At 38.6% G+C, this 27,799-nt stretch overlaps 1 long non-coding RNA gene across 1 annotated transcript; it reads left to right on the plus strand.

The window, feature by feature from the left end:
* Window positions 1–4,176: 4,176 nt before the first annotated feature.
* LOC123576165 lies at window positions 4,177–27,390 on the plus strand. The gene is made up of 3 exons (XR_006701199.1): window positions 4,177–4,266; window positions 13,378–13,520; window positions 27,340–27,390. It is a non-coding gene; the product is annotated as an uncharacterized LOC123576165 (long non-coding RNA).
* The last annotated feature ends 409 nt before the right edge of the window (window positions 27,391–27,799 follow it).

Here is a 27,799-nt window from a genome sequence, read left to right on the forward strand (position 1 = left end):
CATGCACACACCTAATGCTGTTATATAATACCTTTCATAGCGAGCCATTTAAGCTACCAGGTAATCATGGCAGTTAAAATAACATATTTTTTTAAAAGACCAGAAGTTGTGTCTCCTCCTTAGATTTATAGTTTTGATAAAATGCTATTTTGTTTTTTAGTCCTTCCAGTACAACTTGTGGAAGATAATGATAGGTTGCAGTTTTGAATCCATTTAGTTTTCTTTCCTCTGAATAATCCTATTTGACAGGCTCCCCTCTGCCCCTTTTTCTTGTCATTAAGAACAGCCTCAGTGTGGTCTGAGTAAAAAGTAGATTAATTGTATAGCTGTAGGAACATGACTGCTGTGTTCTGAGAGGTAAAGAAGGAAATTTCGGAAAGGGATCTGTCTTTAGCAGGAGTAAGTACACCTAAAACACGTCTGCGCTATAAGGTAAGAGTCATCCATTTGTATCATATTAGTGGAATATTACATGCCATGACTTCGTTTGTAGTTTGAAATACAGACAGATATTGTTCAAACCTTTTGGTCAGGATCTCAGTCTTCCCAGAATTCTGTTTTGCCTTATCTTTTGGAAAGCGACAAGAGCAGTAAATACTTATCATCTTGATAAGTTGTCATTCTTTTAATGTTTGTTTGTTTGTTTATTTATTTATTTAGTGCAAGCAGGGGAGGGGCAGAGAGAGAGAGAGAGAGAGAGGGAGAGAGAGAGAGAATTTTAACCAGGCTTAGCACTGTCAGCACAGAGCTGGACCCTGGGTTCGATCTCATGAACCGTGAGATCATGACCTGAGCCAAAATCAAGAATCTGATGCTTAACCAACTGAGCCACCCAGGCACCCCCCAAAATTGCCATTTTTAATGCAGTTTTTAATTTGGAATTGACAAATATTTTAACACCTTACACAATTATGGTGTATTCATTCCCAAAAGTTATCCAAAAAGACCATTTCTCATAGGAAATATATGTTTTTTTCCATTTCAAAAGAAAATTTAAAAGAACAATTTTGAGATGAATTAGTTGATTACAACGGGTGTATGCATTTTCACTATTTTCTCCACAAAGCTCCATTTGGGTTTATCTAACATTTCAGAGGGTTTGGAAGAGGCATGTGTTACTTCTGGTGAAAAAAAGCTATTATGGCATCTAGACGTTAAGTGGCTTGCCAAGATCACTAAGTCAAGCAGCGGGACTGAGGCTAAAATGAGAGGTTTCCTGCCTTCCAGATGGAAACAGAATGAGATGAAACCTATATATCAGGTGTTTCTACACAGGAGGAGGGGAGAGACAATCCTTCAAGAGCAAGGGCCTCACCCTCTTTCCACAAGGCAGCTGAAATTTGACGTTCTTATTTGAGCCCAAGAAGGCAGGGAAAATTGCACTTTAAACAATAAGACTGCCTGTGAGAGAATAGCCTGGGATTTACGTCTTGAACAGGTGTTGCCCTCAGTAGCTTCTACCACCTCTTCAGCACTGTCTGCAAAGGAGGAACTATCTCCAGGTGGAGGAACTTGAGACCTGTTGCTTTCCTCCCTCTTCCTTGAGGGTTGAATACTACTAGCACACCGGAACATGTCACCAACTTTTTTTTTTGAGGGGGTGGGTGGGTAGTGGTACTTTAGGGTGCAACGGAGTTTAACACAAATGTCCAGACAGAGTCAGTTTTCCCAAGGCAGCCCTGGAGGGGGGTGGAGGGAGTGGTCCCAGTGATTTGAAAAGTGCTTACAGCTTGCCTGGCCCTCACTTACTCCCCGCCAGAGTCCCTGAGTCTGGAGGGAGCCATCACTCTGAAACCTGTGGTAAGAGACCACCCGGGGCAAGTGGTTGTTCAACAACTGAAAGAGAATAGAGAAGGATGAGGAGGGAGGGAGGTGCTGAAAGGGTCAAACAACAGAATCCCAGTGCTTGCGTAGCTGATCCGATCCCCCCACCCCCCTTGCTGAAATTGCATATCTACCTAGAAGGGCAATGACTAGATTCCTTTTGACCACACCTGGTTTCCAAAGATTAGAAAGGTAATTTAGGAGATAGGAAGTGTCTCTCTAAGGTTTGCTGGAAAATTCGATTCTGGGTAAGCAGCTTTCATTCAGTAGCTTCCTGTTACCCATGCTGTAAGAGATTGGAGGAGGAAGCTACCAGGAGAAAGTGTAAAGCCTTTAACGCAATTTATAAAGCCCATCCCCCTCCTTACTTAGGTATTTCTCTAATTAACTCTGTCACCCTCAGTCATCCTTCCTTGCACACTCAGACACACTCACCGCTCCAAATTATTTGCAGTTTCCCAAACCTACTATGCTCCCTTACTTACACCCCCCCCCCCCTTCCTGGGGGTTATCTTCCCCAATCTGTCCTTGTTGGCCTGCAAATATCAACAAGTTTATCTTTCAAGATTTAGCTCAAACTTCACTTCCTCTGCAAAGCTGAAGCTGGTCCCCACCACACCAATAAGACTAACCATTTTACTTTTACACCCCCATGTAGCTCAATTGATTATGCCTATTTCTTTACAAGTCCATCTTCCCTGGCTAGCTTGAGAGTGCCCCTGGGGTGGAGCCTAAGTCTTATCTTTCAGTCTCTTGAAACAACACTAGTGTCCCAGTACGTAAATATGTTTGTTGAATGAGTGGTGGTCAATATTCTCTGCTGTGTTCTGTCTTCCTAGAGAGAATAATTCATAGTTGCAGATTTTTAAGCAGTGGAGAATTTGGGAGAATGGCATGGAAGGATTGTGGAAACTCCCAAGTCCAACTCTGATTTTCAGGCAAGTTTTTGTCAGGGTGGAACAAATTCACTGCGTGAGAAACATTCTGCTGATTATAATGAACTACATTTAAGTCAAGTCCTAGCTGTTTGGACTTGTTAGCTGAGTACTAACTGTTTGGAAGCAATTTATTCTTTCTTTTTCTCCCTCTTTTTTTTTTTTTTTTTTTTTTTTTATAATTCAGGGAAGTTTTAAGACAATATTGATGCCTGGATCCTACACTGTATATTCTGGTTAAATTGGCCTGGAGTAGGGCCTGGATTTGGGATTTTTAAGTTTACCAGGTGATTCTAATGTACAAACAGGCTTGAGAACCACTACTTTAAGAGAACTTATCCAGGACTAGGGCTTACATAGCCTATGCGTATTGACAATTACCAACTTTTTAGGTCCAACTTAAACCTAACGGATATCTTCACCTCTCCATGTCCAAAAGCAAACACTTTCATGCATTAAAATAAATGGCATCTCCATTCTTCCAATGGCTCACACCAAAATCCTTGCAGCTGACAAGATGAAAGAGTAAATTGAATGGTGGGGGAGGAAGCCAGATACATTTTAATGAGGACGAGGAAATCGCTGATGTAGTAGAATAAGGTAAATGCCGTAAGATTATACAAAGACCTAAAAGTGTTCAAAGAATGAGAATTGTTCATGTGAGATAAGAGTCAGCAAAGACTTCAAGGAAGAGGTGATGTTTGAGGTTAGTTCTGAAGAACTAATAGCATCCCTACAGCCAGTAGGACTGAGGAAAACATTCCAGATAGAAAAACTATCTTGGCAACAGCACAGAACTGTGACAGGACCAGGAATGTTCACCAGTCTAGCACTGTAGGCTCATGGTAACATGGTAACATAGGCTATGTGTGTCCCAGGGGTCGGAAACAAATCTAGAAAGTCTGGTCTTTGTAGTTAGACAGGCCTGAGTTTGGACACTGGTGCTACGCCTCAATCACTGTCCAATTCAGGGTGAGTTACCTGACCACCCTCAGCCTCAGTTTACCCATTTCTAAACTTGATCTAATCATGCATTTCCTGGGATTGTTTTGAGATTATCTGTTCTGTAATAGTTGTTTAATAAATGGTAGGTATTATTATTTTGCAGAGATCTTGAATAACAGGATAAAAAGTTTGTGTGTTTTTTTGTTTTCTGGGTTTTTTTAGTGAGCTAAAGGAAGATTTGGAAAAGGTAACTACAATTGGAACAATCTGCCAGCCATATAAAGTGGGGAGAGAATGGGGAGAGGGAAGAAGCAGGAGAGAAGTTAGGAAGCTGTTTGGTAGTTAGTTGGGCAATCTGCAAACCTCAGGGTGATGCCTCTTCATGGTCAGTTAATGATTTCAAAGTTTTATCTTTGAGTGTTCAGCATATACAGATCTTGTTTATTTTATTCCCATTGGGTTTTTCTACCAGCAGGTAAAAGGAAAATCAGCTGGAACTTCAATCAACCAATGTTACCATAAGCAAAAGAAGAACTTACATATTTGGGGTTAATATGTGAAGGTAAGCATCTTTGAAAGATTTGGATGTAGCAGGCTAAAACTAACAACTTGAATTTAATATTTTACAGAGAGTATACGTTCCAATAATTCTTAACTTCCTTGCGTTCCAAACAATACAGCTGAGTCATTACAGTGTTCTAAGAACTTCTATGTAAACACTTTTCTATCAGTTAATTTAAAAAGGCAGTAGGGCAGGGCTCATTTAGAATCAGAAGATTTGCCACTGACTTGCCCCATTGGACCTTGGGCAAGTCATGTGATTTCCCTGAATAACAGACTCCACATCTGTCATTTTGGAAAGGTAACTTATTTCCTGCCTCGTTCTCAGTGTTGTTGTAAGGATGAAATGAAGTAACTGATATAAGAATGCTTATGTTTTATAAGCCACAAGTGCAAAGAATTATTATTAAGACAAATCTGCATCCATTTCAATTAGACACAATCATCGTAAACTTCATTTGAAATGTTCCCGCTTTGTTTTCTTCCCTGTCCTTTGAAGATCTGCTTAGTTTGTCTTTAGGTTGGTGAACATTTTTACTTCCCTATGTTGACCACAGTTAATGTCGCATTTTTGGTGAAATGTCCAAAGTATAATTTCAAACTAAGTAGCCATTTCATCCTTTTGAATTTGTGTTGTCTGTCCTCCCCTGTGTTTTGGGATAAGTATGGGAGGGTTTGGTTTCAGACTTTGGTTATTTCTCTAAGGGCAATTTTGCAAGAGGAGAGGTTATTTTTCAGTCATTTAATAAAACAACTTCTTGTACAGCAAATTCTCTCTCATTAGGGGCTATGCTGTAGACTCCAGGGATGATTTAAGAGACTGAGTCAGCATCTTTATCTTGTGATGCATTGGAAGATGTGTTAGTTCCCCCTCGGGAGAAAGAAGGGAAATTGAAAATAAAATCTTATTGCCCCCTTTTTGGTTAATTTCCTGTTTTTGCCAACAAAATGAAGCAGTTACTTCTGAAACATAGACACACAGATGAGAAAATGTGCGTAATTACTTAATAAGAGGGGAGACTTGCATAATTAAATGGAAATTCAATGCATTTTAAGGAAAGAGAAAGCATTCCAACTAAGTTTCTGGCAGATAATAATGAGGGAGAAAAATTAAAAACATTTGAGGCTCTGAAGTCACACTTCTGTTGATACATATGGCGTTAATGGATTTTGAGCTCCTCTGCCTCCTGGTAAGCAGATGGTTTGATACTTGTTCTAAAACTAGAGGTTAGATGGCTTGGTGGAAAAAAGCAATGACCTTTCAGCTCAAGTTTAGTTTTGGACCTAATGATTTGTGGATTTAACTGAGCCAAAGGATGAAGACAACAAACTTTTCAAACACATATTCTCATGCTTAGTACTCTTTGAGATACCTAAACACGGACTGGGCTTGGTAAATAAGTCACACACAGTTGATCCTCTCCTCCTGGGTGAAGCTAAGTTTTGTAACAGTTACTTTCCTTATCTTATCCTGGGCAAAAGTTTAAATCAGGGAATTGTTATCTCTCCTGGGATTACCTGCTCAAGTGTGTAAGATGCAAACAATAATAAGACCCTAAAAATATACACTGGTTCCTTGATAGGTTAACTAGAAAGTAATATTCCTGTAAGTAATTATGCTGTCATGGAAGTATAGTAATAGGCTTCCCCCTTGCCTCCCACCACGCATACATATTTTATTAGAACATTACTGGGCTCATTCCAAATCCTAACTAACTTAATTTAAAACTGTATGTTCTATACAGTGATCACATATATACATATATATATTTTTAAGTTAACTAACATCGGACCATCAGCTCATACGTTTTATGAATGGAAACAGCACTTCTCATTGATAAGCATAGCATGCTTGTAAAAGAAGCTTAAACAACATTGACCCTCTGGGAAACAAATGTAGCCATTTTACTACTTTCCAGAAGTAGCCTGTTTAGAAAAGATCTAAGAAAATTAAATATCTCTGCATTCAAGACTGGTGGCTGGAAGCTGAAATGTACATGGAAGACCAGAAAAGAAGGAGGAGCTGATCCTTTCCTTTTGGTCTGGCAGAGGCGCTAGGAGCCAACTAAGGGGACAGGATGCCCTAGATAGAGCCAAGAGAATTACATCAGGAAACACATTCTCACTCGGGCTCCCTGGGTGCCAGGATGCCAGGACTCTTTCAACACCAAACACAATAACTAAGAGACAACTCCATCTAAAGAAGGAACTCTCACCTTCTTTACTGTTTAGTGTTTGCAGAACACCCTGGAGAAAATATATAATACCCTAATTGATTGAATAAAATTATTTGAGTCAAGAGAAGATTGGATAGATAAAATGTATTATGAGGGAAACAGCATGTGCAGTAAGTGTAATTCATTTTTTTGTGTGTGTGAACAATAGTTCTCTAAGTGTACATAAGAAAGACTACAACGAGGCATTCAAACAAACAATAAGGAGGAGGGAATACAGACGATTTTCATTTTCTTTTGAATTAATATGCATTTTCAAATAATCATATATTACTTTTAGAATAAGAAAAAAGTTCTTAAAAATGACTTATGGGAAGAAAACTTCAAGTTATGAAAGCATGGGGCAATAATTATTACTTAGACTAGTAAATAAATCTCTAGATTTAAGGGAATAGAAAGCAATTAAAATGTAGACATAAAGAACACAGTATTTATATTTCCTTTCATTCCCTGGAACAATACATATTTGACAAATGAAATATTTAGCTAGGTTAGGCTGTATATATTCAAAGAATCCTGTAATATAGAATGATTAACTGAAGAGTATTACACTAAACAAAAAACCCAATTCATATGCATATCATCGTATATAAGTTAGTTTTGAAAAATAAAAACTGGTCCTTATCTCTCTGAAATAACTCAGCACTTGAACTGAGAAGTATTGTCATTAATAGCTAGCATATGCTGAGACCAAAAACCCTCAGAAACCACAAGGATGAAAGAAAATTGTAATGTGCAGTGATGGAGAGGATATTGGGAAACAGGCTCTCACACATATTACTGTTGGAAATATATTTTTACCACACTAAAGGGCTGCCTGGCAATACTCTTCAAAAATCTTAACATTGTGATATCTTTACAACCAGCATTTCTGTTTCTAGGAACTTATCCCACAGATTGTATAAGAATATGAACAAGCCAATAGGGATGCTGATAACAACCTTGTCTATGACAGAGAGGAGTTAGAATTAGCTTAAATGTCTCATAGATGACTTTTTTTTTTTTTTTTTTTTTTTTTTTTGCTTTCATCCTTGGTCAAGTCATAGTAAGCCATCCGATAGTATACCATACAGCCATTAATAAGAGTTGGTGCACGATTGTATCTAATAAACACAATGCTGGACAAAATAAGCCAGATGCAAAAGAGCATATATATCATTTATATCTAGCTCAAATGAGGCAAAAATAACTACTGCTTAACTTTTACAGTGCGTCATGACTGCAGGTGAGCGCAGGAGTTCTATCAATGCTGGTTTCTTGGTCTCAGACTGATACGTAAGGATGTTGACTTCGTGAATATTCATCAAACCTCATGATTCTTTACTTTTATGCATGTCTTTCAGTCTTATCAGAAGAAAGTTCGTAAGAAGTACTAATGGCATAGAAAGAAGTTCAGCTTATAGGACTGATATAAAAAATATTAGAGGGGCGCCTGGGTGGCGCAGTCGGTTAAGCGTCCGGCTTCAGCCAAGTCACGATCTCGCGGTCCGTGAGTTCGAGCCCCGCGTCAGGCTCTGGGCTGATGGCTCAGAACCTGGAGCCTGTTTCCGATTCTGTGTCTCCCTCTCTCTCTGCCTCTTCGCCGTTCATGCTCTGTCTCTCTCTGTCCCCCCCCCAAAAAAATAAACGTTGAAAAAAAAATTTTTAAAAAATATTAGAAAAATCCTTTTCTGTCATAAAGGATTTTATAGACAAATAAATGGATGGATGTTTACCAGGTAGCATTGGTGGATATCTCTGAGTGATGGGTTTAAGAGATGATTTTAATTTCAATGTTTTAAGTTTTAATATATTCTTAAATTGTTAAATTAAATGCCTATTTTGTACAAGAGAAAAGTCATAAAAATATCAGTATAAAAACCAGGAAAGTATGTGTAAGTTTGTTGAAACAGAGAACAGAATTAACAAGAATATGTGAATAGTAGGACCTAGAGAAAGAGTTGCTATAGATCAGTTACAATTTAGTAACCTGGCATTTTACAAAGCCTTTATTCAGAAAGAGAATACTTTCATTCTGAAAACACATAACATGTAGCTTCAAACTGAAGGTAGGATATTAAAATTCTAACACAAGTATATAATAACTAACTCTGCCCCACTAATTTGTTAGGTGATACAAAGCAGTCTGGACTTCAGTTGTCCTCTCTGTAAAACGGGTTTAATGATACCTTGTCTGCATCCTCCCAAGGGTATTTTCAGAATAAGTGATATAAAGATATATCAAGAGCTTTGAACTTTTCAGAGATGTTGGTTCAAGGCATTATTACAAGGGGAGTTTATGAAAAAATATGGGGTTTGATGCACTTGAAAACTTTGTGAACTGTGTGAAACTATATATTAGAAAGATCTTAGGATAACACCATATTGAGACTTCTTTTTTTTTTTAACATTTATTTATTTATGAGAGACAGAGAGAGACAAAGCATGAGCAGGGGAGGGGCAGAGAGAGAGGGAGACACAGAAGCTGAAGCAGGATCCAGGCTCTGAGCTGTCAGCACAGAGTCTGGCACGGGGCTTGAACCCACGAGCCATGTGATCACGACCTGAGCCAAAGTCAGGTCACTTAACGGACTGAGCCACCCAGGCACCCCACCATATTGAGACTTCTGTACAAGAACATTTTTATCAAGAAAAAAATGAACATAAATTAACCTATTTTCAGCTTGAGAAAAGTAGAGCCCTTTTACAGATCCAAATTATTTAAAAAATTGGATGATAACACTAATTCTATGATTCTTGTAATCAACTGGCTATTTCCTACTAGACAGAGATAAAGACGAATCCTTTACCCCAGAAAACACATTTGCCTCAGTTCCTGTTGGAATCTTATATATCTCTTTATTGCCTGTTGTCTTTAATTTCAGACGCATGGTCTTCTAGGATTGATTAGATAAATACTAAAGAGCTGACAAATAAAATAGTCTGAAGCCTAGAAACTTCCCTCTCTACCCTGACTCCTAACCCACCTCCATTCGATGGTCTTTATTTCATTACCTAAGGGGCTTGGTGTTGATATGCACTTAATATTTTACAATGAAATCTCTTTTGAGCTGCCACTTTTATTTAGCAAATAGTGTCTCTATTGTTTGCCCATATCCACTTTGTGCAGAGGGCAAAGCCATGTCTATGGCATTCATTCGATCTAGTGGCTCATTGAAATGGATTTCGTCAAATGGTTGTAATAACCCCAGCAAATATATCTCTGCAGCATTCTCTAGAGCAGTGACTCCAAAGTGTGGTCCTTGGACCAGCAGCAGCCGCATCTGGGAACTTGGTAGAAATGGAAATTATTGGGCCCCGCTTCAGACCTACTGAATCATAAACTTGAGAGGTGCTGTCCAGCAATCTGTACTTTAACAAACTCTCCAAGGTAATTTTGATGCATGAAAAGTTTGAGAACAGCTGCCCTACAGGAATTATAGGTGCCTATAATTATATATAATCATATAATTATAATAGAGGCGCCTAGAGGCAAAGTATGCTCCCTCCAGGGATGTGATGAAAATTACCAGTATACACCGGCTTACTTTGAAAACAACATTGAAATCTCAGGATAGCTTCTTATCATAAAAACACGTGGTAGTACCAGCAGACTCACTTTGCAGCCGTTTGACCATTTTTCAGCTCACCACTATGGTAGATCAGAACTATTCCCAATTTACAGACAAAATAAAATCAGGGCAGGGAAAAGACTCTTAGAAGTTTGGCACAGCTTAGCATCCTCTGAGTTTTTCTGTGAATTGCAATAGAGATGGCTGTTACATCGCCTTTTCAAACCCTTCTCCATGGCAAAACAGAGACTGAAAGCCTGAATACTGGCCTTATTTCCACCAGTAAGTCATCCTGGTCTTTGAAGTGTGATTCAAATATATGAAATTCCTGAAGAATGGAAGATCTGTACTACGGAATTGTCTGTCGCCCATTCAGTGTCTTAACCTAACCACCTCCATCTGTATCAATGAGATTTGGTTTGCCTAGAACTTCCTGGAAACCAGTCACAGAAAAAGGCCTCTTCTCTCTAAAGTAAACTCAGTTTACACATTATATGATTGCTCCTTGCCTTACAAAGGACGTATAAGGTAAAACCAGAAGAGACATGACATGAGAAACATTACTATTCCTACTGAAAAAACTTTTGCATTGAAAGAATACCATCTAACTGACTCATCTCTTTACTAACTTTAACTTACTTTTCCTGTCATATAAAGATTTTGATGTACTAGAGGCCCTACCCAATACCCTGGATTTGATCATCTGCCTCTTATTTAAATAGAATTGTGTAAACTGAATAACAGTGGGGGATATAAAAGGATTAATCTACTGCTCTGAATTTGTAAACAACTTCTAAACGAAATCTCTATCTTGACTCTGGTGAAGAATCAGAATAGTAACTGTTTTCCTAACAAAGATATACCTAGATGATAGCTTAAAATTTTTAATAATGGATTAATTCTAGAAAGTCATAAAAACAGTGGTAAGGCTCTGCAACAGTTACTTAATTGTCTGAGCCTTGGTTGTCTCATCTGTAAAAGGGAATAACAGGATAGTTGTTAGCATAAATGAGATAATTCACGTAAGTTGCTTAGGACAGTGCCTATCATGTAGTAAGCGCTCGAAACGTTAGGTGCAATTGTTATTGCTGTAACTGTCAATGCTATTCTATTCTGATTTCAGATTAAATTAACTAAAAAATGCTGGAGTCAGTACAAACAGATCAACTAAGATTGGGCAGTTAGTAATCGAAAATTTTTCATAATAACGGATAGGGTTGCCTTATCCCAAGGTACTACCATTTACCTAAAGAATTCATATAATAAAATACATTTTCTCTTAATAATCATACTTTGAAAACATCTAGCTGAGTTTCTGATACACAATATCTTATTGAAATTTGATTTATCTATTTTAAAAACAAAAACTATTCTTAAGCCCTTGGAATAATCACTTTTAAATTCATGGACATATATAGGTCATATTTAAAACAGAAAAGCTGGGAAAGGGTTACTCCATAAGGTATTTGGCATTTATCCAGTTGGCCCCTGATGTGAAGAACTCTTATTTGGTCTGGGAAATCTATAGCAAGAGGACAATGGTCCTAGGATAGAGTAGCATGACAAAATCTCTTTTTCCTAATTCAGTATCATTCTGTAATGAGGTCCCTGTTATCAAAATAATGCACAGATACATTTTAGTTTTTTAAAAAAAATTTTTTTAACGTTTATTTATTTTTGAGACAGAGAGAGACAGAGCATGAACGGGGGAGGGTCAGAGAGAGGGAGACACAGAATGCGAAACAGGCTCCAGGCTCTGAGCTGTCAGCACAGAGCCTGACGCGGGGCTCGAACTCACAGGCGGAGAGATCATGACCTGAGCCGAAGTTGGCCGCTTAACTGACTGAGCCACCCAGGTGCCCCCATTTTAGTTTGAATAGAATGAAAATGCACACATTAGAAAGGAAACTAAAGGAAGAAAAGAAGCCCCTTTTTATAGCTTGTCTCAGTTAATCCATATAAGAATATTGAAATATGTTTTGTGTGTGGGTGTGCACGTGTATGTATGCACACACACACATACAGTTTTATAGATGAGAAAACTGGAGCTCTGAGAGATTAAGGACAGGAGGGGCAGAAACCATACAGAGAACTCACTAGACATCTGGGAAACAAGCATGCCTTTTAGAAGGAAACCTGTCCTGTGCTTGGAACAATTTCACATTTCACAACCAAAGAAAAGCTCTTTTTTTTCCCCTTTCTTTCCTTCTTTCTTCTACCCACCCCCTACCTCTCTCTTTCTTTCCTTAATTTTTTGTGATGTTTGAGAGAGAGAGAGAGAGAGAGAGAGAGATCGAGAATGAGCGGGGGAGGGGCAGAGAGAGAGGGAAGCACAGAATCTGAAGCAGGCTCCAGGCTCTGAGCCGTCAGCACAGAGCCTGGCATGGGGCTTGAACTCGAGAACCATGAGATCATAACCTGAGCCCAAGTCAGATGCTTAATCGAATGAGCCACCCAGGTGCCCCTCTTACTTTCTTTTTTAAATAGATGATAAGTTGGGAGGCTGGGGGGCTCAGTCAGTTAAGCATGGGACCCTTGATTTCCTTCGGGTCATATCATGGTTCGTGGGTTTGAGCCCCTTGTTGGGGCTCTGTGCTGACAGTGCAGACCCTGTTTGGGATTCTCTCCTTCTCTGTCCCTGCCCCGTACAAAATAAATAAACGTTAAAAAAATAGGTGATAAGTAAGACTTTAAAACCTACCATTCAGACCTCCCTGCCAGCATATCACAAACTGATCTCCAGGATTTACTGATCTTGAATTCTAGAAAGGTTTTAAGGCAATGCACATTTCCTAACTTTGAAGTCTGAGGATAAACAGCTTGGCTCAGGCATATTCTAATTTGGCACTCAGAGTGCACATTCCTGGGTCCAAGTCTTGGCTTTTCTGTACTCCTGACTGGGCACTGAAATATTTAACGTATTAACGTAGGATGCAGATAATTGGGTGGGTAGGAAAACGCGCCGAATTAGAAGGTATTACCTAACTGTTATTTCTTGTTATATTTTACAACCTGAAAATCTTAGTAAGTGGTACTGGTTGATTTCTGAAAGAGGAATCTTCGAAAGATGTTATTATATAGACCTTTGGTCCGTCCGATGTTATAGTTTTAGTGATCTCTGTTTTTCAGACAATAAGCATTCAGTAAGAGTACCACATGTGTATCCTATAGTCTAAGTACCAAACAGATATGTACTCAGCCAGTCAGAAGCCTAATACAGAGTTTTAGCCTTAGTTATGGACTAAAATTAATGGTAGTAACTATAAACAGTGACAGATTGGATGGCAAACCATCTACAGTCTCAATTTGCAATTTTATTTTTGGCAGAACTCATAGGTTTTATGACCAACAATATATTGCAATCCAAGGGAAAAAATGGAAGCATTATGAGCCATTTTCAAAGGCTGTCTCACAAAATGCACGCTGTAATTACTGGACTGAAGAGAATGATTCCTTCCTGATATGACAAGGTAGGGGCTGTTTATAATGTTGCTGTTATTGTTTGAAAAACAGGAAATATATATAATATTGCATCTTCCAAAAGGGAGCAGTGTGAAAGCTGTGTGTTTGGATATAGCCAAAAGTTTGCCTAGTACCATTCAGAATTAACAACAGACACCCCAAAAAGGAAATTCTGTTTCAGGGAGTGGCTCAAACATCAAATGTTTAACAAAGGTGTAGTTTTGATTCATAAACACGGTTTGGGGGAATACTGATATAAAACAACTGAAGATAAGACAGATCACAGCAGATTTATTTTCAATTCTTCAAGCTTAAACTCCGGGATAGTACATTGAAAATTTTACATTGAGCTACAGACACGTACAAATTTACTCTTCCATATTTTAATCATATAAGCTGTGAATTCATGAGTTATTGAAATGAAACACCACTGGTTTCACTCTTATTTACTGTTTGCTGGTAGGATTACAGTGATATTCAAGGATTAGCTCAGATCTGTAAATAAAATTAAGCAATATCTACACACAGATCCCCATTCTCTTGTTTTACTTCACTTAATTATTCTTAGGTCCCAGTTAGATTGGCAATGTGGGAAGTACTTCTATTCAGAAACATTTCCATGAAAAACTCACAGACAGCAAATATCTCAGAGATAAATTTCCCACAAATTGCAAATCTGATTGTATTTGGAGGGTAAAAACAAAAACAAAACAAAATAAAAAAAGTCTGATTGACATTTTTGTATGACAAGTGTAGAATATGAAAAGCAGAAAGAATTTTCAAGTTTGGTGAAAAGTTAATTTCATGTAAAACTTAAAAGGCAACACAGAAAGTGAGATATGCTTTTATTTGTAACCAAACCCTTAACTAATCTCTACTCCAAATGATTCATTTCACATCTCACTTTTTTTTTTACTGTCTATCAAATCACCTTGTTTTATTTTCTTCTCGGCACTTATCACCATCTAAAATTATCTCTGTGATATCTTTACTTGTTAATTAGCAATTGACCTTGCCAGCTTTATTCACAAATGAATCCCTAGCATCCCGCACAGTAACTGATACACAGGGCCTCAAAAATATCATAACATTAAACTTATAATTAAAGGAAACATCAGTGGGGCATTCTCTTTAGATGTCTAGTCTCCGAAAGTTTTACAGATTCCATTCTAAACTTTTTTTTTTTTCTTTTTTTAACTTCTTTCTTTTTCTCACTGTCTCTTTCTGGCTAGGAAGAAGAAGAAACATTTTGTTGTGAATGTTGAATGAAAAGTGTTCCTTGATCTGAAAATTTAAGAATAGGCCACAGAAACATGGGCTTTTATTTACAGATCATAGAGCCTGTGAAAAGTTACGTATTGTTACATTATTTCCACAAAACAAAACCGAAACAGACAATAGCCAGGCTTCTATTTAGGAAAGCCACTGAAAAGTTTGACTTCTTCAAAAATCTGAAATCCAACTGCAGGTATGGATTCTGATTAAATACACATGTTATAAAATAAGCAGATTGTAACCGTACTTCTGTCTTTTGAATAGCAGTCCAGGAGAGGGGCTAAAACATGGGCTCATTTGACTCCTGGCCTTTCTGTTCGGTAGCTATGTAATTTTAGGGAAGTTAAACAACCTCTTTGTGCTTCGGTTTCCTTATCTGTGTTATGGAGATAATAATGGAAGTTTCTTTTTAGGGTTGTAAAGATTAAAGGCGTTAATACGTGTTGAATCTTTGGAAAAGTGCATGGCATACGGAGTGTGCTTAAAGTTTTCTGTTATTATCTATTCCAAGATAAAGTATCCAGAGTGGTATCAGTAGTACAAAATTATTTACCCTAACAAATATCAAATTGTCTTCTTAGAGAAACTTCAGACCAAGAGTAGTTAAGAGCTTTTAACACGCATTACCTGGTCACCATCTACAGACCAAACAGACCCACATTTCTCAGACTGAGACTCATTTCAGGGAATAACTAATATTGGATAACTAATGTTAGTTGGGTGACAAATGACAGTATTTCTAACTTTTTCAGTTGCTAGGAAGATTTAATAGCGTCTTCCAAGGCAAAGTCATAGAAAGATAGTAAAAAGGGAGGTTTGAACACTAAACCAAGATTTGTGGAGTCTCCCTTTCTGGCTACTGTCTTCTAAGGTAGACCAGAGCAAACAGAAAAAAAAATCGCATCTACCCTATCAAGTCTCCATGTCGAGGTATCATATGAGGTATCATACGTCCTTCCTAGTAAAGGATCGTTAAACTCTGATGTCATCTGAATATGCTAACATGCAGATCTGAATCCTTGCTTATTCAACAAAGACTTATTAAGTGGCTACTTAATGTGCCAGGTTTAGTGCCCAGCTCTGGTTCTAGCCCTGGAAACAAAACAAACCCCAAATATCAAGCCTCTCTACTACTGTTTAACAGCTTAGAATGTAGTCAGATAGAGATGAGCAGTGGGCACATATGAGGCAAAACGAATCCAGTTCGGGGAGGAGTAGGGGATTTTGATTTCAGAAATAAGAAATGGCAGTTAAGTAAGCTTAGTAAGGAGGCAGGAGGGGAAAACTATTGTCAGCAGAAGGAAGAACACAGAAAAAGCTCAGAGGCCAGATGCAGCAAGGTGGGTTCTGGAACTGCAAGTAATTCAGTAATTCAGATATTCAGGACTCCAGTAGAGACTCCTGATTCTCGTTACATAACTGAGTCTCCTGAGGAGTTGGGTTTTTCTCCCTCTGGTCTTTCTTTCTTTCCCTTTCTTCCTCCCTCCCTCCCCACTTGCTTGCTTGCTTGCTTGCTTTCTCTCTCTCTCTCTCTTTCCCTTCTCTCTCTCCCTTCCTCCCTCCCTCCTCCCTTCCTTCCTTTCTTTCTTCCTTCCTACCTTTCTCTCCCTCCCTCTCTGCCTTCCTCCCTCACTTCTTTACTTTTCTCTCTTTTTCCTTCCTTCCTTCCTTCCTTCCTTCCTTCCTTCCTTCCTTCCTTCCTTCCTTCCCTCCTTTCATACTAAAACCCTCTTTGGATTCTTTCCCCTTTGCTCTCAAAGATTTTAAAGTAATAGGTCAAGGGGTAGTGCACATTCATTGGTATTTTTAAATGCATCCTAGGTGATGCTGCAGTACAAGCAAATGAAAACAACGGAAGGTTGTATCAGGCAGAAGGCTGACTTTGACTAGTACAGAGTGTACCTTGAACCATCTCTAGAGCAATAGGATGACCTTGAAGAGTTTCATGCATGGGCGGGATATACTCAGAAATTCACTTTGACAAAATTACTCCTGCAGACCTGTGGGCTGAAGAGGAATGAAGCAGAGGCAGAGGCCACTTAAGAGGCTCATGTGGTAATCCAGATTACTGCCTATGGCTTTCCTGGTTATTTCTTAACCCTGGCCTCAGAAGTGGAGCAGCGTCCTTTCAAAAAACACATAGGCTATCCTTAAGTGCTCAAACGTGAGGGGAAGCCACTGAACTATGAACCCTCACAAATCACAGGGGCAATCATTCAAACAGGGGGTCGTAGCTCTAATGGGTTTCAGCCGTCTACTGACTCCCAAAAATTGTGTGCAAACTTTTGACTTTTCTGGGCATGTGTGTTTTTCTAAGAGTGCCGGTCCACACTGTTCATCAGCTCTGCACAGGTATATGATCCCACAAGTCAACAGCACATGAGGAAGGAGCATGTAGAGCCCTGCTGTGGATGAGATGGGCTCATATAGAAATTAGAAATTCTCTTTCCAATACAGCCGATCTAATATATGGGTATTTTAAAAACTGTGTGTTAACTTGAATTCTCCTGTGGTTTCTAAACTGAAAAAGCATCAGAATCATCTAGGGAGATCATGAGAAGTATAGAGTTACAAAATTCATCTAAGAATTATTGAATAAGGACCTATAGGGGAGGACTGGAGTGATTTGAATAGGTAGCCAGGTTTGGGAACTGCTGAGATGCTTTTGTACCTACAGAAATAGTTACTTATAGTCTCTATTATCTTGCCTTTGTTGTTATACATCTTCATTATTTATGCACAGAAACTGAACCAGGAGCTTTTTAAAAGAATAATACAACATCAGTAGTAATAGTAATAATAATAATAATAATAATAATAATAATAATAAATAAAAATACTATCACATTACTAATTCTATAACTCTCCATATATGGGAGCATATTGATAACCCGCTTTATAATTCTGAAGAAGTTTTTGAGTTGGAAGGTTTTTATTGTTTTGTCTGCATCTCTGTCCCCCCTCTCTCTAGCAAGAATTGCCATCCAATCCTTTTCTATTAGTACTGTTTTCTACTTAAGATTTTGGTGCCAAGGTGAAAATCATTCTAAATTGCCTTATCTCAGCACTTGAAATAAATGGATACTGTTTTTAAGAAAGAGGCTTCCTGGTTTGAGGAAATTATTTTTGCTCTCCTATGAATCTGGCCCTCCCATGAATAGCCTTCTTATTTTCCTCTCCTTATGCTAACTGCTCCACATCTGGTATCCAGTACAAGGCAGAAACAGCATGTTATCAACCACAAGAAGAAAGAAACATAAGGCTCTTAGAAATCTTGGATCTCATTTATGGCACTATTGAAGGCGGACTCTGGAGTCTCTGAAAAGCTTTAGATGATTAAAAATGAAATGTAAGAATGCGTTGTCCTGGACAATTATGAAGGCAGAAAGGAAACCTTTTGTATGTGGTGGGGCTACTGCTATCTCCAAGGACAGCTTGGAATAGCAGCAGGAACGTTATGATATTCAGAAGGGCTGATTATGTAGGATTGATACAGTTTGTGGTATTATTTCTTGTTCTACCAGATTTACTAATATAAATTTGACATAGTTAAGTATTCTAAATCACAGCAACACACTTGCTGTTTTGACGCACAACTTTCTAAAAGAAATACTTTGAATAAGTTCCACAAAAATCATCCAATCTGGAAAAATCTACGTTTTTGAAAATTGGGTTTTTTTTTTTTTTAAAAAGATGTCGAAATTTTTAAGTCATCTCTACAGCCAGTGTGAGGCTCCACATAACAACCCTGAGATCAAGAGTTGCTTACTCTTCTGCCCGAGCCAGCCGGGCGCCCCTAACGATGGTTTTATTGGGACTTAGGTTAGAATCTTCTGGCAAGTTTTGCTTTATACCTACTTCCCATTTTGTATTTTTTCTCCGGCTTCCTCTCAGGTTGCTTTTCCCCATATTTCTATATCTGACTGTAATCCTTCTTCTCTTCTGTGGCTTATCCCACTTTCTGTCTGAGTTCAGCACCCATAGCTCTATGGAGCTTGGCAGAAGCTCTTGGGAGAAAGAATGCTGTGTGCTCCTTCTGTAAGAACAGCCACGAGAAAGGAAGGACCAGGACTTTGAAGGGAGATAGTCTGTATGTGCACTTTTCAATGTTTTACTTCCTGTGCACTCCCTATTGTCATTCCCTTGCATTATAGGACTTATCTTCCTATTATTTTTTTTCTTATTTAATGTGTAATTTCTTATTGTTGTGGTAGTCACAAAGTATCAGACTCTTTTAGGTTTAGTCTTTGCTCTCAACCTAAAATACTATCAGGTAAGGAAATAAAGTCTGGCTCTAGAAGCCTGACAATTTGGTAATTTGCCTGAAAAAAATGTATTCCACATCCCAAGTGTACTTCACGTCTGTGTGCAAATCTTTCCTCTTCCTGCATTTAGGATCACCCTGTGAGAGAAGGACCTAAACCCTGTGGTTTAAGGACTGCCCAGTGCAAAAAGCCTTTTCTCAAAGCAGTGGTTCTCAGTGGGTTGGTTTTGTCCTTACCTCTTGCCCTGAGACATTTGACAATATCTGGAGACATGTTTAGCCGTCAAAACTGAAGGAGTGCTACTGGCAGGGAACAGGTGGAAGCCAGGAATGCTGCTGAACACCCCACAACACACCCCAGGATCTCCCCCCTTAACCCTCTGCCACTGAACAAAAAACGGCCAAGCCAAAATGTCAATAGCAATGAGGTTGAGAAACCAACTCTGTTCTCGACTTTGACCAAGAACAGGCCCTGTTAACAAGCCTTGCTTGATCCATGGGCAGCAATAGGAAAATGTGTTCATGAGACCTGATGCTGAGTCACTGGTGATACTTGTGTGAACTTTGGGAAAACTGGCTGCGCTTGTTAGACTTGATGGGTGTGTATGTGTCTGCCAGACACTTGGTTTGTGTGTAATGGAAAGTGAAATGGAGGCTCTTAAGCAGGGGTTGGGGCGGTTGGAGCACAATCTATTTAAAGACAGTAGACATGTCTACGGCCATACCACCCTGAACGCACCCGATCTCGTCTAAAGACAGTAGACATACTGCCCTTCCATTGGTCTGCTTTCGGTTGGTCAGGGGCTTGAGCAAATCACCCCTTGGGGCCTCCATTCTCTTATCTATCAACTAAGGATTTGAACTAGCTTGTTGCTCTCTGTTCCACAATTGTAGAATGAATGAAAAAATTATCTCACAATTAAATGGAACTATTTAATATAATTTAGACTGGACATCTCCTTAATCTGTAGTTCCCTAATTTTTTTTGTCCTCAAAAATGAGGGTCATCTTTAAATATCTGTACTCAAGATTTATTGTGTCAAATCTGTACTCAAGATTTATTTTATATTCTAGGAAGACAGAGTATCCATTGGTGTTTAAAGGTTGCCCGTCTGTGATGTGCTTCTTATAGAAAAGTCTAGTTTGTCTAGCTACTTGTTCTGCCACTTACCTCGAAGAACTGTCAGTGTTGCTCCACCAGAACTACACCAACCTGGCTGACCACTAAAGCTCCCTGGAAAAGATAGTACCATAGAATCAGGCCTGAGGAGAGAGCTGTTGGGAATTGTGGCCTGTAATGACCTCAGTCTTTATGCAGTACCACACCCTTTTCTGAAAACTCCCTGGATCAATGGTGCATTGGTCTGACTCATCATTGCCCAGAAGTATGTAAGATGGGAAGAGGAAATGAAAAGGAAACGGGCTCAAATAGTTGCTGCATGGTCAGCACATAGCATACTTTACAAAAGTTATGTGATTTAATCACCACGAATACCTGACAAAGGGGATTATATTAACATCCCTTTACCTGATACGAAACTAAAGCTCAAGAAAAGCTGATCTATTTACAAGCTATAGAAAACTGACTCAAGGGGACATAAGTAATAAAATTAATTCAGAGGTAGAAGTGGAGCTTGTTCCAAAGCCTTAAGATACATCACCGTTGTCCCAGTTTCTGCTTCTCCTTTGTGTTTTCTCAAGTCTTGGTTTTGGCTTTAGGCAATTCTGTGCCTCCCAGATGCCCTAGGTTCTCCCAGCAGGACCTCATACCTCATTGCTGGAGTAGACTGGAGTGCCTGCACAAGCCCTGGATTCACTCTTTCTCAATGGCTCTTGTCAAGTCACACATTTTTCCCAGAACTAAACACTCGGTTGAGGAGGGTGAGTTAGTACTGGGAAATGATGCCTGGAGTTTCTCATACAAAAATTATTTTATTTTATTTTATTTTATTTTATTTTATTTTATTTATTATTTTCAGAGAGAGAGAGTCAGGAAAGGGCAGAGAGAGAGAGAGAGAGAGAGAGAGAGAATCTCAAGCAGGCTCCACACTGTCAGCACAGAGCCCTATGTGGGGCTGAAACTCATGAACCATGAAATCATGACATGACGTAAGCCAAAATCAAGAGTTGGATGCTTAACTGACTGAGCCACCCAGGTGCCCTACAAAAATAATTTTTAAAACAAATCTAAAATCCAAGTTGGAATTCAAGTATCAAACAAACAAATTATTGTCAGAATCTGGGCGGCTAAGCTTTAATTCCCAATCACGCTCTAGAACCTCTTGAGATTTTTATTAGTAATTTAGAGTTTATTATTTAGTGATATTTTGAAGTTGGTCTAGATAAGGTATAGAGACTAAACAACCTTTCCACTAGTGTAATTTTTGTTCACTGCTTATATTACTGGATATATTTCTCTCCCTGATTGGTGAGGGAATCATGAAAAGATAAGCAAGACAGATTAATTCCCTGTATCCAACACTCTGATCATCTTGGAAAGGGGTTATAAGAAAGAATTGGAAAGATCTCTAGATCCATCCTGGTATCTTTTGCTACTACACATCTTCCCAGTTTCCAAAGATGACTCCCTTTGTTTTCAGCTATGAGTTATTTCATCATTATTCATATGACGATTTCTAAAGCAGTTTGAGTCAATTGCATATGATTTAAAAATAATGAAGCTAACAATTTTAACAGGAAGACTACATTACTCTTCCTATTGCAGAGATTTTTCTCTCCATAATATAAAATGTAAACATCTTCAATTAAGAGAATTCATATGGGCTGAGGAAAATTGTCTGAGCAGCAGCCACTTATTCGGTAGAAACAAAGACCATGGAATGTGGATGTGAAACTTGTTTGTCCTCAAGAAGTGAAGAGAAATCAATAAAATTTATTCTGAAATGGAAGGAGTTATATTAGTTGGATGTTTCAGCCTTTACTTGTGCAGATGCATATCAGGCAAAAACAGGTTTCTCATCCGTCACATAACTATCAGTATGCCAAAACCATCTTTGATTATCCACAGCCCACCCAGATGGAAAATGCATTCCACCTTTTTAAAAATTACTTGTTTTGCTAGGTCAGAAAACTAACGTTGAACAAAACAGTGCTTGTGAAGAAATTAGCTCAAAAATGTCAAATATTAATTTTTTGGTTTACCTCAGGCTACCTTTAGACCACAGAGTAGAAATGATTTAAAAAACAAAACAAGACCTCCTTTATAACATTAGATTTGAAAACAGAAAACAGACCACAATACTGAAACGATGGTGAATTGTCTTTATGGACTTATTTAGAATCACTTATTGTCTCTGGGCAGAAGTCAGAGTTGGCCTCCTGCAGATCCGTCTTTTCTTGGGCGCAGCTCAGGACATCACAGCTTGAGTGACCAAGAGGTAGATGGCATATTCAGAGAAGAGGGACTTTGGTAGCGAAAGGCCTCAAAATGAGGTCATGACCAGTCTGGATTTGTTGAAGGAACTTGAATGTTTAACCTAGGAAATGGCAAGACGTTGTTTCTTTCTCCAAATAACCCAGAGGTTTAACTTGACATAGAGAACTAAGTGCCCTATTCTGTGGATCCTCAGGGAAAACCAGAAGCAGTGAAAGGAGGCTCAAGAAAGTGGCTAAGTACACAAATGATAGAGTCCAAAGTCAGGGTTCAAATACCTGTTCCACCACATACCAGTTATCTAAGCTTGGCAAGATATTTGCCACTCTGAACCTCAATTTCCCTGTCTGATAAGTAGGGAAAATAACAACTAACTTGGGGGGTTGTTATGATAATCAAATGAGTCAACAGTGTATGCATAGTGCGACGTGTAGCAACTGGTATTACTAAGGGTTTAACAAATGGTGGCTGAATAGTTGCTTCATAAATCATCATCACACTGTTACTATTACTTGTCAGAAGTATCCAATGATAAAAATTCTTGCCTTTGGAAGCAGTAATTTCAGCTATCACTAGAAATATTCCTTACCTGGCAAATGGGCTTCAAGACTTGAAGTCACCTGATCTGGATTTATTTTATTTTTTATTTTTTCAATATATGAAATTTATTGTCAAATTGGTTTCCATACAACACCCAGTGCTCATCCCAAAAGGTGCTCTCCTCAATACCCATCACCCACCCTCCCATCCCTCCCATCTCCCGTCAACCCTCAGTTTGTTCTCAGTTTTTAACAGTCTCTTATGCTTTGGCTCTCTCCCACTCTAACCTCTTTTTTTTTTTTTCCTTCCCCTCCCCCATGGGTTTCTGTTAAGTTTCTCAGGATCCACATAAGAGTGAAAACATATGGTATCTGTCTTTCTCTGTATGGCTTATTTCACTTAGCATCACACTCTCCAATGGAGTACTACATGGCAATGAGAAAGAACAAAATATGGCCCTTTGTAGCAACGTGGACGGACCTGATCTGGATTTAAATTGCAGTTCTAACATTTACTAGCTCTGTTACCTTGGATAAGGTATTTAATTTGCATGAGCCTCAGTTTTCTTGTCTTATATGATGATAATAACACCTCTTTCACAAATTTGCTTTTTTCCTGAGCGATAACTATAATAGTCAAAACAAGAGTATAATTTTAGCATGTTCTTAGTTCCAGACACCATTCTAAATGCCTTATATGCATTCATTTAGGTAATCCTTTCAACAAAACTGGAGGAGCTTATGACTGTCATTCCCATTGTATAGATGAGGAAACTGAGGCACACAAAACTAAATCATTTCCCCAAGGTCACACAGCTAATAATAAAGGGTAGAACAGGAATCATGAGTCCAAGATGTCTGGCTCCTGGGACCATGTTCATGAGCATACCCAACACAGTGCTTTACACTGAACATGTTTGTTAATTCCTTCCCCATGCACTGGAAGATCACTTAGCTGCCATAGCCATACAAAGGGTCAAACTTCCCAAAGGTGGTAATTCAAGAATCCAGACCTACCTTTCTTGAATGCCAATACATGAACTAGGGTCTGATTGCCAGTTCGTGAAAGATCACTTTGAAAATTACTAACGGGAAGATTAAATCTAATGAATATGTTCAAAACCCGAGTGTAAGCCAATCCCACAGTCTCCAGATATTTTGGATAGCATAAATAAACAAACAGAAGCAGTGGCGTGTGGGTGGCTCAGTCAGTTAAGTATCTGACTTCAGCTCAGAGCATGAGCTCATGGTCGGTGAGTTTGAGCCCCTCGTTGGGCTCTCTGATGTCAGCACAGAGTCCACTTCAGATCCTCTGTCCCCTTCTGTCTCCCCCCCCCCCCACTCACTCTCTCTCTCAAAAACAAATAAACATTTAAAAGAAGCAAAGATGTAGGGCATATTGAGTGTAAAATAAATGGGTATGGAAACTCTACCTCTGCCTCAGGCATGCAAGGCTGCGCAATTTAGAAGGAGTAGGAGAATCAACATCTGGGTCCAGGGCAGATTTTGTCTGTGAAGAACATCCTTAATTACAGCATGTATACAATAGGAAAAAGGTGAGCTTTCAGCTCAGGGCATAATACTTAGGAAAGAAAACTAACTGGTTGGGAATGGGGATCAAAGACCCTGATTCAAGTCCTGTAAAGGTGGGCCCCCTCAAGGGCTCTTTTCCTATAGTTGAGTGACTGTGACACTGTGTGGAGTTGACAAAGAGCAAGATTGTGTGTGTGTGTGTGTGTGTGTGTGTGTACTCTCACACACACATAAATGCACATTAATTCCTGCACATACATATATATTTCAAGATCATACCCATAAAAAATAATTTTAATAGATCATCTGTCAGTTATTCCTTAACTAATTATTTAGGCAAAAGATTTTCCTCCAAGTTTTAGTACAGAATACAGAAGGGGGAAAAAAACTTTTGTGATCCTTCAGTTGGAATTTGATTCACAGCCAAATTAATTTCTCTTTCCAGTGTTTTGTTTTTCCCCCCTTCCCTGAACAGTGCTTGGGAAATGATGAATATTTTTTCGTGAGAGCAAACACACATATTTTGGTTCCCTAGATTCCAGCATGGCGTAAATACCTAAAGGAGATATCAGTTTTGTGAAAACTCCAAAGTAGCTGGAAGGCAGACGTGCAATGGGGAATTTTCCAGAATGCTCTTTGACAGCAAGTTGTGGTGGAATGTTCAGCAGGGAGTAGAAGATGACATTTGGTAATTCTTTAATTCCCGAGAGAAGAAAATGACTCAAGTGTTTCTAAAGAAGCAGTACAGTGTATGTATCAGAATAAGAGAAGGGCAAAATAAATAACTGCTGTTGTATAAGATAAAGGAATAGAAATGACTTATTGTGAAGGAAAGGCCTTTACAAAATTGTAGTGGACTTGAAAGACTATTTTTAAAATTTACTGTGAGTGCCAGATAATAATGAAAAACATCTGTGCATCTTTCCCCAAATAACAGATAAATAAAATAAAAAGTGAGCAGAGAGCAGAGATTTTGTCCCTTTTACACTGGGAAGAGTTACTGTTTTACTTGTGCATTTTCTCCTGCCAATTGGAAGGAAATAGATTCTTTGGGTGCCATCTAGTGGCTAAGTGAAGGATGGCAACTAAAAGAGTTGGAATTTGTTTTATTTCCCACACAGGAAAAAATAAATGAGTATAATGAAACAGGGATAAGGCATTAATTTGAAACTTATTAAAGAAATCAACACTCATTCGTATAATCAAGAATTTGGAGGTGATTTGGAGAAGGCAGGGACTTTTGCCTGTCAGTTTTTGCTCAATTCCCAGCACCTAGAAAGACATCCAGCACCCTGTATAAACATTATGTTAGCCTGTTTGAAACAAAATGAATAAATGGAGACAAACATTATAGGATTTGAGAGACCATGTATATCTTGTTCTGCATAGATATTTCACCTCCCCAGATTTTTTAAAGGTATGGTGCAACTTTTACAAATGATTTTAAATAACAAAATTAGAATTCTTTGCATTAAAGGATTGTTATTGTAGATTCTTCAAAATCATGTCAGGAATTCTTTGCAAAGTTTGAAATGGGATACAGCAAATCTAGACTATTAATCCCTAAAATTCATATTACTTGGCATTATCTGCTAATTTCTTTCTTTCTTTCTTTCTTTCTTTCTTTCTTTCTTTCTTTCTTTCTTTCTTTCATTGTGCACATTTTCAGGAATAGAAGGAGATTAATACACATTGTATCTCTCTGATGAGCTAGTTGTCTTGTTTATACATTAATTAATGTAATCTTCACAAAGAAGACAATTGGGTAGCTTAAAAACCTGAGGCTCAGAGGTTCAGTCAGAGTCCACCCAAGGTTTTTGGCTTGAAAGCTTGTCATTTTTGTACCTTTGCCTGCATCCAAGAAGTTGGTTTAGAGTTGGACATGTAACCAGTTTATGGCCAATGACACAGAGAAGAGGTCTTCCAGAAAAGTTTCTTATCCATCCATCCATCCATCCATCCATCCATCCAGAAAAACGCTTTCTTTTCTGCTTCTTGACATTGGTTTCTGAAAATGTGATGTCTGGAGCTGCTGCAGTCATCTAGTGGCCATGAGGGGAATGACTTCACATATCAAGGGTGACAAAGTAAATAGATGAAAAAATGGGCATTTTTTACATTACAGGAGCAACTAAGCTAACCAACTCAGAGGCTGCTCTACCTTGAACTTCTTGTTACATGGATAATAAAGAACCTCCTTTCAAAAGCCATTGAGAGGTTATTTTTCTGTTACTTGCAGCTGAAAACATCTTCATTCAAACAGGCAAATGGAATAGAAGAGATAAATAATCAGAAATTGTTTAAACACTGTTAGAAAGGAGAATTAATACAAGTCTTATCTTAATAAATCAGAGAGATAATCCTGCATTTAAAAAAAGTCAACAAATGACACATTGAAAAAAGTCCAACAGAATGTACTTGGTGAACTTTCAATTGTGGAGGAGCTACATTCCATACAGAGAACAATAAAAAGACAAGAAAACAGAAACCCTGAAACAGGCTCCAGGCTCTGAGCTGTCAGCACAGAGCCCGGGTGGGGCTCGATCTCACAAACCGCAAGATCATGACCTGAGCTGAAGTCGGACGCTTAACCGACTGAGCCATCCAGGTGCCCCAAGAATGCCCCTAATAGACTGTTCAAAACTAAGCTTTAATAACTTTCTCAAATGCTCTTTCATGCAAGCAGAAAAATAAGTAAGCCAAACGTCAGCACACAGGATCCATATTGCAATAAGCATGCGGTTAATTGTAAGTGGTGCTCACATATTTTTATACAGTGATATAAATGTTAATCCAAATTCACTTTGTTTTTCCCATCTCAGGTTCCTGATTCCAGGAGATGATTCCAAAAGTGAATTTTCCACACTGAATGGTGAGTTCCAATTACTACATGTATTTCCCACATAATTAAATGAAACGACTTTTTAGCTGTCTACCTTCATTTTCTGGAAAACAAATCTAAGTATGAAACCACCCCCACCCCCGCCAAAAAAATAAAAACAAACACTTCTAATTGAAGTGAAAATTAAAAATAGGGGCACATGGGTGGCTCAGTCAGTTGAGCGTTCGACTCGTGAATTCGGGTCAGGTCATGATCCCAGGGTTGTGGGATCGAGCCCCATGCCAGGCTCTGCACTGAGCATGAAGCCTGCTTAAGATTCTCTCTCTCCCTCTCTTTCTCTCTCCCCCTCACTCCCTCCCTCTGCCCCTCTCCCCCATTGGTGTGCGGTCTCTTGGAAGTAAAAAAAAAAAAAGTTTATTAAAAGAAATTCAGATAAAAGA

This window comes from Leopardus geoffroyi, chromosome C2 (genome assembly GCF_018350155.1).
Source record: "Leopardus geoffroyi isolate Oge1 chromosome C2, O.geoffroyi_Oge1_pat1.0, whole genome shotgun sequence".
NCBI lineage: Eukaryota > Metazoa > Chordata > Mammalia > Carnivora > Felidae > Leopardus > Leopardus geoffroyi.